The sequence below is a fragment of the Hemicordylus capensis genome, chromosome 9, assembly GCF_027244095.1.
Source record: "Hemicordylus capensis ecotype Gifberg chromosome 9, rHemCap1.1.pri, whole genome shotgun sequence".
Classification (NCBI taxonomy): domain Eukaryota; kingdom Metazoa; phylum Chordata; class Lepidosauria; order Squamata; family Cordylidae; genus Hemicordylus; species Hemicordylus capensis.
This window is the reverse complement of record NC_069665.1, coordinates 11,984,084-11,995,261: the sequence shown is the minus strand read 5'-3', so window position 1 is coordinate 11,995,261 and position 11,178 is coordinate 11,984,084. Positions and strand designations below refer to the sequence as shown.

At 42.5% G+C, this 11,178-nt stretch overlaps 1 long non-coding RNA gene across 1 annotated transcript; it reads left to right on the top strand.

Annotated features, from left to right (window-relative positions):
• Positions 1-642: 642 nt before the first annotated feature.
• On the top strand, positions 643-6,322 carry LOC128334231 (uncharacterized). The gene is made up of 3 exons (XR_008311224.1): positions 643-666; positions 2,361-2,469; positions 6,010-6,322. It is a non-coding gene; the product is annotated as an uncharacterized LOC128334231 (long non-coding RNA).
• The last annotated feature ends 4,856 nt before the right edge of the window (positions 6,323-11,178 follow it).

Below are 11,178 nucleotides of genomic sequence, written 5' to 3'. Positions count from 1 at the left end.
AATAAGCCACTTATGTTCCATTTATTTTTTTGTAGGATCCCCCTTAATTTTCAGAATTGGGAGATTGCACCCAGCAGAGCAATAGGCTTAATTTTTTAAACTTTTTAACCCTAAACCAGTGATTTTTTACACATGAGTAGAACTTCCTACTCCAAAGTAGTCCCATTGGTTACATTGGATGCCCCCCAAATTTTGAAGGCCACAGAACTGTAATAATTTAACATTTCACTCCAAGGGAGTGCAGCGGTAACCCCCTGAGGGAGGGAGGATTCGGTGGCACTGCTCTGCAGTGGTTCTCTTCCTATCTCTTGGGTAGATTTCAGATGGTGTCACTTGGAGACTGCTGCTTTGCAAAATGAGAGTTACTGTACAGAGTTCCACAAGGCTCCATACTGTTTCCAATGCTCTTTAACCTATACATGTAACTGTTGGGAGAGATCATCAGGATATTTGGTGCAGGATATTATCAATATGCTGATGACGCCCTGTAGTGACCAGTCTCCCCACCCTCTAAAGAGTTAACAGGAAGTGAACCTTTGTCTTGACTGACAGGCTGGTGAACTCCAGGGCTCAATGAATCGGTACACCAGGTGGGTGGGAACTAGAGAGGGAATTCTGAATTCTGGGAACAAGACAGAGGAAGTTGGAGAGAGAGATGCGTTTGTGGTAAGGCTTAGTGAGGAGCATGGAGTTTTGCTCCCTCATGGCAGAAGCCAGAAGGGAGGTTTCTCACATGGAGTAACTCTGCAGACCCTTGGGAGACAGGATTGCAGGAAGCTTGATCCTCATCAGGAGTTTTTGGAAACTCGTAGGAAAAAAGGGGAAGCCAAGGCTTTGGGCTTCAGGAACCCAGCTTAGGGGACAGTTTGTATAGTCAGACTTTGCATCAGGAAATTTATTTTGATTTGTGTGTGTGCTTTGCATTAACTATATATCTGTTATTTGCTGTGGAGTTTCTAAGTTCCCAAGTGTGCTGCCCTGAAAACACTCTGGGCACTTTTGAAGTAATCTTGTAACCTTCTAAGTATTTTTAATTCTATCCAAAAAGCTGAGAAGCCTAAGTCCTGAGAAGCCTTAGTGTGGTCAGCACAACCATGCAAATGGCTGCCCTGCATTCACAGAGGCCAGAAGAGCACCATTTGGTGGTCGGAATGTTTTGGAAAATGGTGCTTAGAATGTATCGAGTGTTACAAGCTTGTTCTGTTGGAACAATCAGCTCGACCAATTCAGGCATTAGCATTCTATTCCAAGCTCAGAATGGAACGCAAATGCCATTTTGTGCACATCCCTACTCACAATCAGTTCTGCCTGTGCTAGAGCAGCCTTACCCAGGTAGAGCTGCTCATTAGAATCACTGGGATCAGGACAGATCCCAGTGCTTCTCAGCTGGGTAGCCTGGGTATTTTACCTGGGCTAATAGTAAGGTAGAAGGGCGCCCACTTCCTGGTTGTCTGAACACTCAGGCTGACAGCACCCCACACATTCACGGAGCCAGGCAGCAAGAGCAATTAAATCCCTCAATGCTCCACACTCCTGGTATGTGCATTGTGAGATTATGGAGGGCTTCCTCCTCCGGCTCCTGACAGCACTGCCCATCTGCCATGTGAGTGGCAGAGCTTATTGGGAGGGGAGATCATATGCAGGGAAGCAGGTAGGAGCCTGCCTCCCTGCCAACCCTCCCCAGTACAGTTGTGAGAACTACCTCACAATCTTCTATAAATATATTATTGTTTTATTAGATTGTGAACAAAATATACAAACACTTAAATATGTCCAGCTGCATATCATCTTTATAATATAGACAATCGAAAGAGAATAATATGGTACCAATGGACATTTATAAAATAACCTCACATCTTATATCCATCTACCAAATACTGGCCATTTCTCACAAACGCATATTCCTTGAATCACTTAAACCTTTATCTATTGAACATCCATCACATCATATCTTCTATTAATATATCTCGATGAAATCCATATAATATACTTTGGCTTGTGCCCAATATAAACAATATTCTTGGAAGTAAGAATATACTTTTTAAAACTGTCTGTTTTAATTTTATGGTTGATTTTAAACTGTTAATTTGTTTTAACTTTTATATGCGTTTTAATTGTTTTAAGTTAAGTGCACAGAGACGAAAGTTTGGGTGGTATATAAGTTTGATGAATAAATAAATATATAAATATATATAACAAATATTGGGTTACACTGAAATACCTTTACCTCAGCTAAAGTGCCAATTGAAGGGCATCATAAGATTATAGGACTTAGTTCAAGATAATCAAAAAGGCAGTTATTCGATGTGTTTTTAATCATGCACTTTTCTTTCCATGTAATTGATTAATTTTATTAAAAGCCAGGTGTGGTTGATCAACCAAAAGTCTTCAACCACTGGACAGCTGCATTTAGAACTATCGTCAAAAAACCATAAAATTTGATTGTCAGCATTCCAAGTTCATGATGAGGTGAGCTCCAAGTATTTTCTCTAGAATGTCTTATACCTACTACCTACCAGGCAGCATTTATCACTGGACAACACACATTCAGACATGGACCACCAAGACAACGACACCCACATTTAATTGCTTCCGAATTGTAGGCAATTCTTTACAGTACCACTTGGCAATGTCTGTGGAAGCAATGATCAGGAAAGCATGAGATCTCCAAGCCTGTGGACTTCTCTAGAAATGCAGCAGTTATTAGCATCACAGGCCCATTCCACCCATGTGATATTTTGCTAATCTTTTTGAACTCGTTTCTATTCCATTTATATTGCTCAGATATTTTCAGCCTAGTGCTAAAATGAGGGGACATTTCATCTCAGTACTAATGTAAGTCCATAGATGCATACACCACCACTGAGGTACAGAAAAATTCATTTGCAATAACTGCCTTGTAGGGTCGTCACAGGATAATTGATGGCTGAAATATATGATTGCACCTGAACATTTCCTACTGCTCTCTTCAATCAGAGTATTTGATGACAAGCTGGTTCTGTGTTCTGCCTCTTTCCCAAGCTGGTTCTTAACTATTTTTAAAATAAATAAATATCTCCTGATTATGGCCTAACATCATGAAAACGATCATACAAACCATAAAAGCCGTCAGGTCAGTCAAACCAGACTATGAAATGAAGAAACCACCAACAGCACATTAGACTACAAAGCCTTGTCTTTGTCGAGCAGCCCGCTTTCTTAAACACAGCAAAGAACAAATGGAAGCTAACTCCCTTCCAGAAATGCTGCAAGACACTGGTATTTTGTGTTCTGCTATCTGTTCTTGGGTACCGTCAATTGGAAAATGGGTAATCCAGACTATTATTTGCTAGCCCTGAGATCCACCTACAGTTCAGTGTCAGGAAGTTTCCTAGTGAACAAGAAAGGGTTTACCTGCAATCGGTGTCTCAGATAAATAAGGCAGAAAAAACCACAGTGATTTCATCTCAGAATCAGTTTATTATCTGTACTCTGGACAAAACTGGTGTCCTGACCAGGAGAGTGGAAGAATGTTCAGCCCTTATCCTACAGAAAGAAGCTCCAAGTTCCAGGAGCTAACATATAACAGAATTTTGCACCAAGGAACAGAAGATACTTTTGTGAAATGCCACCTCCCCCAATCTTCCCACCCCTGGCTGCTTGGTAGCTGGGTGAAAAGAAGCAGCCATTGAACAGCACTTTGTCCCTGTTACTGCTGCACTGTTCTTGTTCTTTGCTGCTGCTCATAGAGTTGGTACCTAGACAGGGGCCACCCATAGAGTTGGACTGGCTTGACTGGTGCGGCTGCTGGCTGTATGATGCTGCCAACTGCAGCATTGGTGAATGAATGGGAGGAATAGCCCCAAATTTCTCACGTACCCAAATCCACTGCCTGGGTGTTACAGATGGGTTTGAGAAAGCTTTGACTCTCAAAGGAGATTACTGTGCTTAGGGAGGTGTCCTATGCTTAGGCATAATCAACTTGTGGAATTCTCTGCCACAAGATGTGGTGACAGCCAACAACCTGGATGGCTTTAAGAAGGGTTTAGATAACTTCATGGACTCATGGAGGAGAGGTCTATCAATGGCTACTAGTCGGAGGGCTATAGGCCACCTCCAGCCTCAAAGGCAGGATGCCTCTGAGTACCAGTTGCAAGGGAGTAACAGCAGGAGAGGGGGCATCCCCTCAACTCCTGCCTGTGGCTTCCAGCAGCATCTGGTGGGCCACTGTGTGAAACAGGATGCTGGACTAGATGGGCCTTGGGACTGATCCAACAGGGCTGTTCTTATGTTCTTATGAGGTGCCTCCTCAGCTTCAGCAGTTAAGGGCTGTGGCCAGACATTTTTTTTCTGGCATCTGGGCCTGCTGAGGCAGATGTTTCATACTAGCTGTACCTAGAACCCAGCTACATATAAACTCCAGAATGGAGTTTAGGAATAGTAGGAACATAGGAAACTGCCATATACTGAGTCAGAGCATTGGTCCGTCTAGCTCAGTATTGTCTTCACAGACTAGCAGTGGCTTCTCCAAGGTTGCAGGAAGGAATCTCTCTCAGCCCTATCTTAGAGATGCTGCCAGGGAGGGAACTTGAAACCTTCTGCTCTTCCCAGAGTGGCTTCATCCCCTGAGGGGGGATGCAGTGCTCACGCTGCAGTGCTCACACATCAAGTCTCCCATTCAGATGCAACCAGGGCAGACCCTGCTTAGCTATGGGGACAAGTCATGCTTGCTACCACAAGACCAGCTCTCCTCTCCTGTAACAATAGTAATAGTAACATTACTATTGTAATAATAATAGTTATTGGCCCAGTTCAGACAAAATATGGAACCACAGGTCTAGTGGGCCCACAGTTCTGTGCCCCTCCCCCTGCCTTTTTGCCTGCATTCAGACTACTGTAGTATCACTGACCTACAGTTAGCAAGACTGCAGAGAACTGGGGAGCTGACTGTGCAGGCCCCCTTCTTTCCTGTAGGACAGCCCTACAGCCAATAGGAGCCGGAGTGAGGGAGGAGCTTCCTCCCTTAACTCTGATTGAGGCAAAACTAACAGCACTCTCCGGATCAGACGTATCTTGGTCACCACCAAAACACACTTTATGGTGGAGTAACGTAATGAAAACCTAAGGTAACAAATGGAGTTATGGGAGGGAAATGGCTTGTCCATTTTTTCTTTTAACTCCTGTTCCCTGGGTTCAAAAATTGGCTAGCAAAACCAGAGATAAATGGACCTCTGGTCTCATATTTTGTCTGAACTCAGCATAGTTTAAGGTTCACAAACTGAGAGTTGTGCTAATGTGCCTAATGAGCCACAGACTGGTACACCCTTTTGAGAGTAAGGGACAGAAAGGGTACATTATACATCTATATTCACTCACCCACACACTGTTCAGGATCTGACAGGCTGCATCACAAACTCTAAACTTCTCTGAGGCACTCTCAACTTTGGGTACATAGTTAGAACATACAAAAAGCAAATGAAAATCTATAACTTTTTTAAAAAAAATGATAAAAATGGTTCTTGATATGCTATAAAGAGCAACACCATTCGAAAATGGGTCCCTTTTCTCCATTGCTGGATTTCTCCCTCTAGTATATGGGGCTGCTAATGTTTTCATTATTGCTTGGCTTGCTTCAGGAATCTTTCAACTATTAACTTTCATAATTAAAAAAAAGAAATTATATACTCTCGTAATCCCAGTTTAGCATTTGTTAGTGGAAAATGGAAGATGAAATTGGCCCATTCACTAGAACAATTGCATTGAATAGGAGAGGAGGGCGGGCTTTACAGCAGGGGGCAAATTACTTTTGTGCCCACATCTGTAATTTCCAAGCCGCATTCCTGCAAATGCAAAGAATGACTTCAACAAGGGAATAAATCAGATTAAATTTAAAGGGACTTCTCATAAGTTTACATGTACTTGTATGTAAGCATTTTAAAGGTCAAGGGCTAAATTACTTCTGGGGTTGTGTCACCTTCACTGTAGGTAGCTAACTCAAGGATTCCCCCCCCCCCTCCATTTTCTTTTCAGGGTAGCTGCAACAGCAGTATGCCATTCGTCTGGTCTCCATTCATGAAAGCTGTAATTTGTCAGACTGAATATAAGCAAACCTGAAATCGGCAGCAGAGCTTCAACAAAGAGCTGGATTCATGAGGCCAAATCACAGTGTATTTCCACCACAAGCAGGGATCTTTGGAACGGCAAGGAAACATCATTAGTTGGTTGTATAGTATCTGAACCTCTTTGGATTTGCTTGAATTTCTTTTGAAGTTTTCCTTGAGAAAGAACCTCTACATTTGATGCAAAGCTCACATTGGGTGAAATATGATGATAATCCAGGGATGTACAGAACTACTAAGTAAATTTTAAGCTTTCCTGGTAATTCTGTAGATTGTTGTTGTATTTTAATTAGAGGAGAAATCTTGAATCTGTCCAGCCACAGGGTGACTATTATTCCTTCCCTTAAATCACAAGTTTCCCCTTCTGTCTACCATCCATCAAGTAACAGAGGCTCACATACATATCACACATGTATTGTGCACTATGGGTGCTATTCTGTCTTCCAAATGCCCGTTGCACTCGGGCACACTTGCACAGATGCTGAAATCATGCAAAGGAGTTCTGCAATCACATGGCCATTGGAAATAATGCCAGTGTGATCATGAAACTCCCTCATGTAATTACAGCATTTCAACAAGTGTGCTCTAGAGCAAATTGCATTTGTGGAGTGGAAAACACCCATGGAATGCTTCTTGCCTTGGGTATCACATTTTGCCAGGTGACCACTGCCTGAATTGACACACCCCACATCATTGTATGAATAAATGAATCCAAGTATAAGTTGTTTCCAAGTTCATTGATGTTAGTTAGAAATCAGGGGGTCCCTTTTGGGTAAATACAGGTACACGCTGTATTTAATCTCTCTTTTTGAGGGGGTCATTGAGTCATCTTCTATCCGGGTAAATACAGTAGAGGTGTGCATTTTGGAATTTTCTTGTTTCGATTTGTATCCAAATTGAAACACCCCCATTTTGTTTTGTACCCAAATTTTCTGAATCCGAATCAGCCTTGTTTTGTAGCCCAATTTTCCAAATCCAAATCCAAATCAATTTGGATTTTTAAAAAGGGTCACAGGACAAAAAGAGTGGGTGGTGGTGGTAGTGTCCAATGGGTGGAAGGTACCACCCAAATTTCAAAGGAATTAGGCAAAGGGCAGATTTTTTTGTGAATTTTTAAAGTTTACACATCTTAAAGAATTTTCCCATAGGGAATAATGGGGATTCCAGCAAATGTATCACTTCAAATCAAGGGGAAAGGGATGACCCAGAGTGGAGTGTGGTGGGTGGTAGTGCCCAATGGGGGCAAGGAAACTTCCAGAATTATTTCAAAGGAATTGGGCAAAGGGCTGATCTTTTGTGATTTGTTGAAGTTTATGTGTCTTTAAGATTTCTCCCATAGGGAATAATGGAGGTTTAGGTTTCAGCAGCCCCATAGTTCCACTTGGGGGGCACTGGGGTTGCCCAGAGCAAGGGGTTGTGAATTGCACATAGGGTGCCAACCACTCCTATACCCACAAGCCCGTGGGGTACTGGGTTTTGTTGTTTCTGAGGTGTTGATTGTAGATTCTCTGGTAGTATATGAGATTTTCAGTGAAAAACAAGAATCCACTCTCATATGCTACCAGAGAATCTACACTCAGAACACCACAGAAACAACAGAACCCACCACCCCATGGGTTAGCAATCTTTCCCCTGACAATGTGGGGTCAGTAAAGAGTGGCAAGAAGCAAAAGAGCCAATGCAGAACAAGGAGGGAATTGTCAGCAGGTCAGCCCATGATTTAGGTCACTGATCAGAAGGCTGGAAGGGCGGGAAATGCAAACACAAAATGGAGACTGACTCAGAGATCACCACAAAATGGAGGTCGGAAACAACAAACTTTTTGTAGCCGAAACAAGGATGTTTTGTTTTGTATACAAAACTTTTGGATCTGGCCAGAAAATTAGAATATTACATGGAACCAAGAAGACAAGGATTGAAGAATAGATCAATATCGGACCTCTGAAAAGGATACAGTGTACTGTGCTTGATTGGCCAGCAAACTCACCTGACCTGACCCCATAGAGAATCTATGGGGCACTGCCAAGAGAAGGATGAGAGACATGAGACCAAACAATGCAGAATTGCTGAAGGCTGCTAATGAAGCATCCTGGTCTTCCATAACACCTCAGCAGTGCCACAGGCTGATAGCATCCATGCCACACCGCATTGAGGCAGTAATTGCTGCAAAAGGGGCCCAAACCAAGTACTGAGTACATATGCATGCTTATACTTTTCAGAGGTCCGATATTGTTCTATTCTTCAATCCTTGTCTTCTTGGTTCCATGTAATATTCTAATTTTCTGAGATTGTGGATTTGGGGTTTTCGTGAGCTGTACGCCATGATCATCACAATTATAACAAATTAAGGCTTGACTTATCTCGCGTTGCATATAATGCATCTGTCTCATATATCAGTCTCACCTTTTAATTTGCATTACTGAAATTAATGGACTTTTGCACGATATTCTAATTCTCCGAGTTTCACCTGTATATCAGGTAGCAGTGACATAGGAAGATGCTGAAAGGCATCATCTCATACTGTGTGGGAGATGGCAATGGTAAACCCCTCCTGTATTCTACTAAAGACAACCACAGGGCTCTGTGGTCACCATGAGTTGACACTGACTCAACAGCACAACTTTACTTTATACTCCCACTGAAGGCATAGGGGCATTGAAAGCTTCCATATACAGAGTCCATTGGTCCATCTAGCTCAGTATTGTCTACATAGACTGGCAGTGGCTTCTCCAAGTTTGCAGGCAGGAGTTTCTCTCAGCCCCGTGTTGGAGATGCCAGGGAGGGAACTTGGAACCTTCTGCATGCAAGCCTGTAGATGCTCTTTCCAGAGCGGCTCCATCCCCTAAAGGGAATATCTTATCGTGTTCACACATCAAGTCTCCCATTCATATTCAACCAGGCTGTACCTTGCTTAGCAAAGGGGACAACTCATGCTTGCTACTACAAGACCAGCTCTCCTCCTGATTAGGAATGGCATGGGAATCAACGTTGATTGACAAAATGTTGATAATTTTAATTGCCAGCATTTGGCACAAAACACTACGTTCATTGCTCTCAGTAGGCAATTAATTATATTTATCCTGTGTTTAGTCATAGAGTTTCAAGGCAATGTGGAAAACCAGACTGAGTAGCACAAACGATAAGTACATCATACAAAAGATGTTGCACATTTAACAATGTCACAGCAGTAATGTGGGGATGCAATAACGTCACATTGCCTCTTTCCTGAGAAAAGAGGTAGACGCATCAGATAATAAGATCCATTGGCAATGACGTCCTCTAAATTGTGTGCTGATTCACCTGTCACTATCCTATATGTTAATCTGTAACACATTCATGAAATTCAACATCATTATTAAATCAGGCTAAGGAGACAAAAAGGGGACATCGTCTGCTATGCTGATGTTTTACATTTTTCTCAGTGTATTTTACAGCTGACTTAGTGCTCCAGATAGATTAAAAAAGGATAAACCCTGAAGCCATTTAATATTAGCTTATTGTGGGTCTACTGAAACACTAGTGAAATGATGTACAATGTAACTGAAATGCTTATAACGTAACGCACCTATAAATGTAGATCTACTTTTGGTTAAATCCATTGGAAAAGAAGTGTCTCAACAAAACAATTTGACCTTGGGTTTTCTATACCTTCAGATCTAAAGATCCCAAACACACTGTGACATGCCAGTCACAAGCATGTCACATTTGCAAAGGTGCATATCTGGTCCTCTACTGACTGAGCAAAGAGGCACTTCTTAAAAGTGGTGATTCTCGTATATTTAGTAGGGGGGAGAGCAACTGGCCCTATCCATCCCCAGAACAGCATCCCTCCAGTGGCCTTCTCAGCCTTGTCTTATGTTTATTTTTTTAGATTGTGAGCCCTTTGTTGACAAGGATCCATTTTATTTACGAGACGGATGTTTGGGCAGTATATAAATGTTATATATATAACATTTATATACTGCCCAAACATTGGTGTGTGTATATCTATATCTATATCTATATCTATATCTATATCTATATCTATATCTATATCTATATCTATATCTATATCTATATCTATCTAGTATAAACTGCTTTGGGAACTCTTGTGGAAAAGCAGTATATAAATATTTGTCATAAATATCTATCTATCTCTCTTTCTCTTAGGCATACCCGCAGCTAATCCCATGCATGAGTTCGTGAGCAGCTGCCAGATAGTGGTGAGGACGGGTGGCCGGCGGCCAGGCTGGCCGGTGGGCGGGGAGGGAAACTAGACTGGGAGGGGGAGAAAGGACTGGGGCTGAAGGGAAGCGGGAACAGACTGGGGCTGAAGGGGGGGAGAATGGAGTGAGACTGGAGGGAGGGAGGGAGTGGAAGTATGGAGTGAGATTTAAGGGAGGGAGGGGAGAGAATAGACTGGGTCTGAAGATGAAATGAAGATGTGAGGAGAGACCTGGAGAACTAGGGGCGCAGATGCTCTGCGCCAGATCAGCTAGTTTATCATATTCTTTGGCATTCCAATATAAGAGCTGAGAATCTTGGGGAGAGATGCCGTAGAAAATGGCAGACGCTGGATGGGTTAAAGCACCCACTTTGCCGTCACTGGTTCACGGAAAATTCCCCGACCTAAAACTGCTTTTCATTACAACAAATAGCCTCTGGGTTTACATTTGCCTATAACATGGACCCTGGCTCTTTTTCTGCTGTTTGATTTAAGCTTCTCAGCCCACATTTCCAAGATGCAATTTTAAAAAACAGAACTCTACAGAGGAGTTTTTGATGAAGCCCATTTTCAGCAGGTGAACCTGCCAGCCAGGGCCTTGTTAACCTGCACAAATCCCTGGGTAAGCGAAACAACATCATTCAGTTGATTCATGGGATGCTTTGAGTTCCATTTTTGTGTTTTGTTGCTAAAAATTAGGGAAGGAGCAGATGTCATACATTCTTGCAGGAATGCCTCCACTTTGATACTGTACTCCTCTCACAGGACTGGTTCAGATGAACACTGGCTGCAATATGTGAGCGGAATGAGGACGTGCATCATTATTAGTCCTTTTCACATCATCTAATAAAGGGGTTCCCGATTTGTGGTACTCCA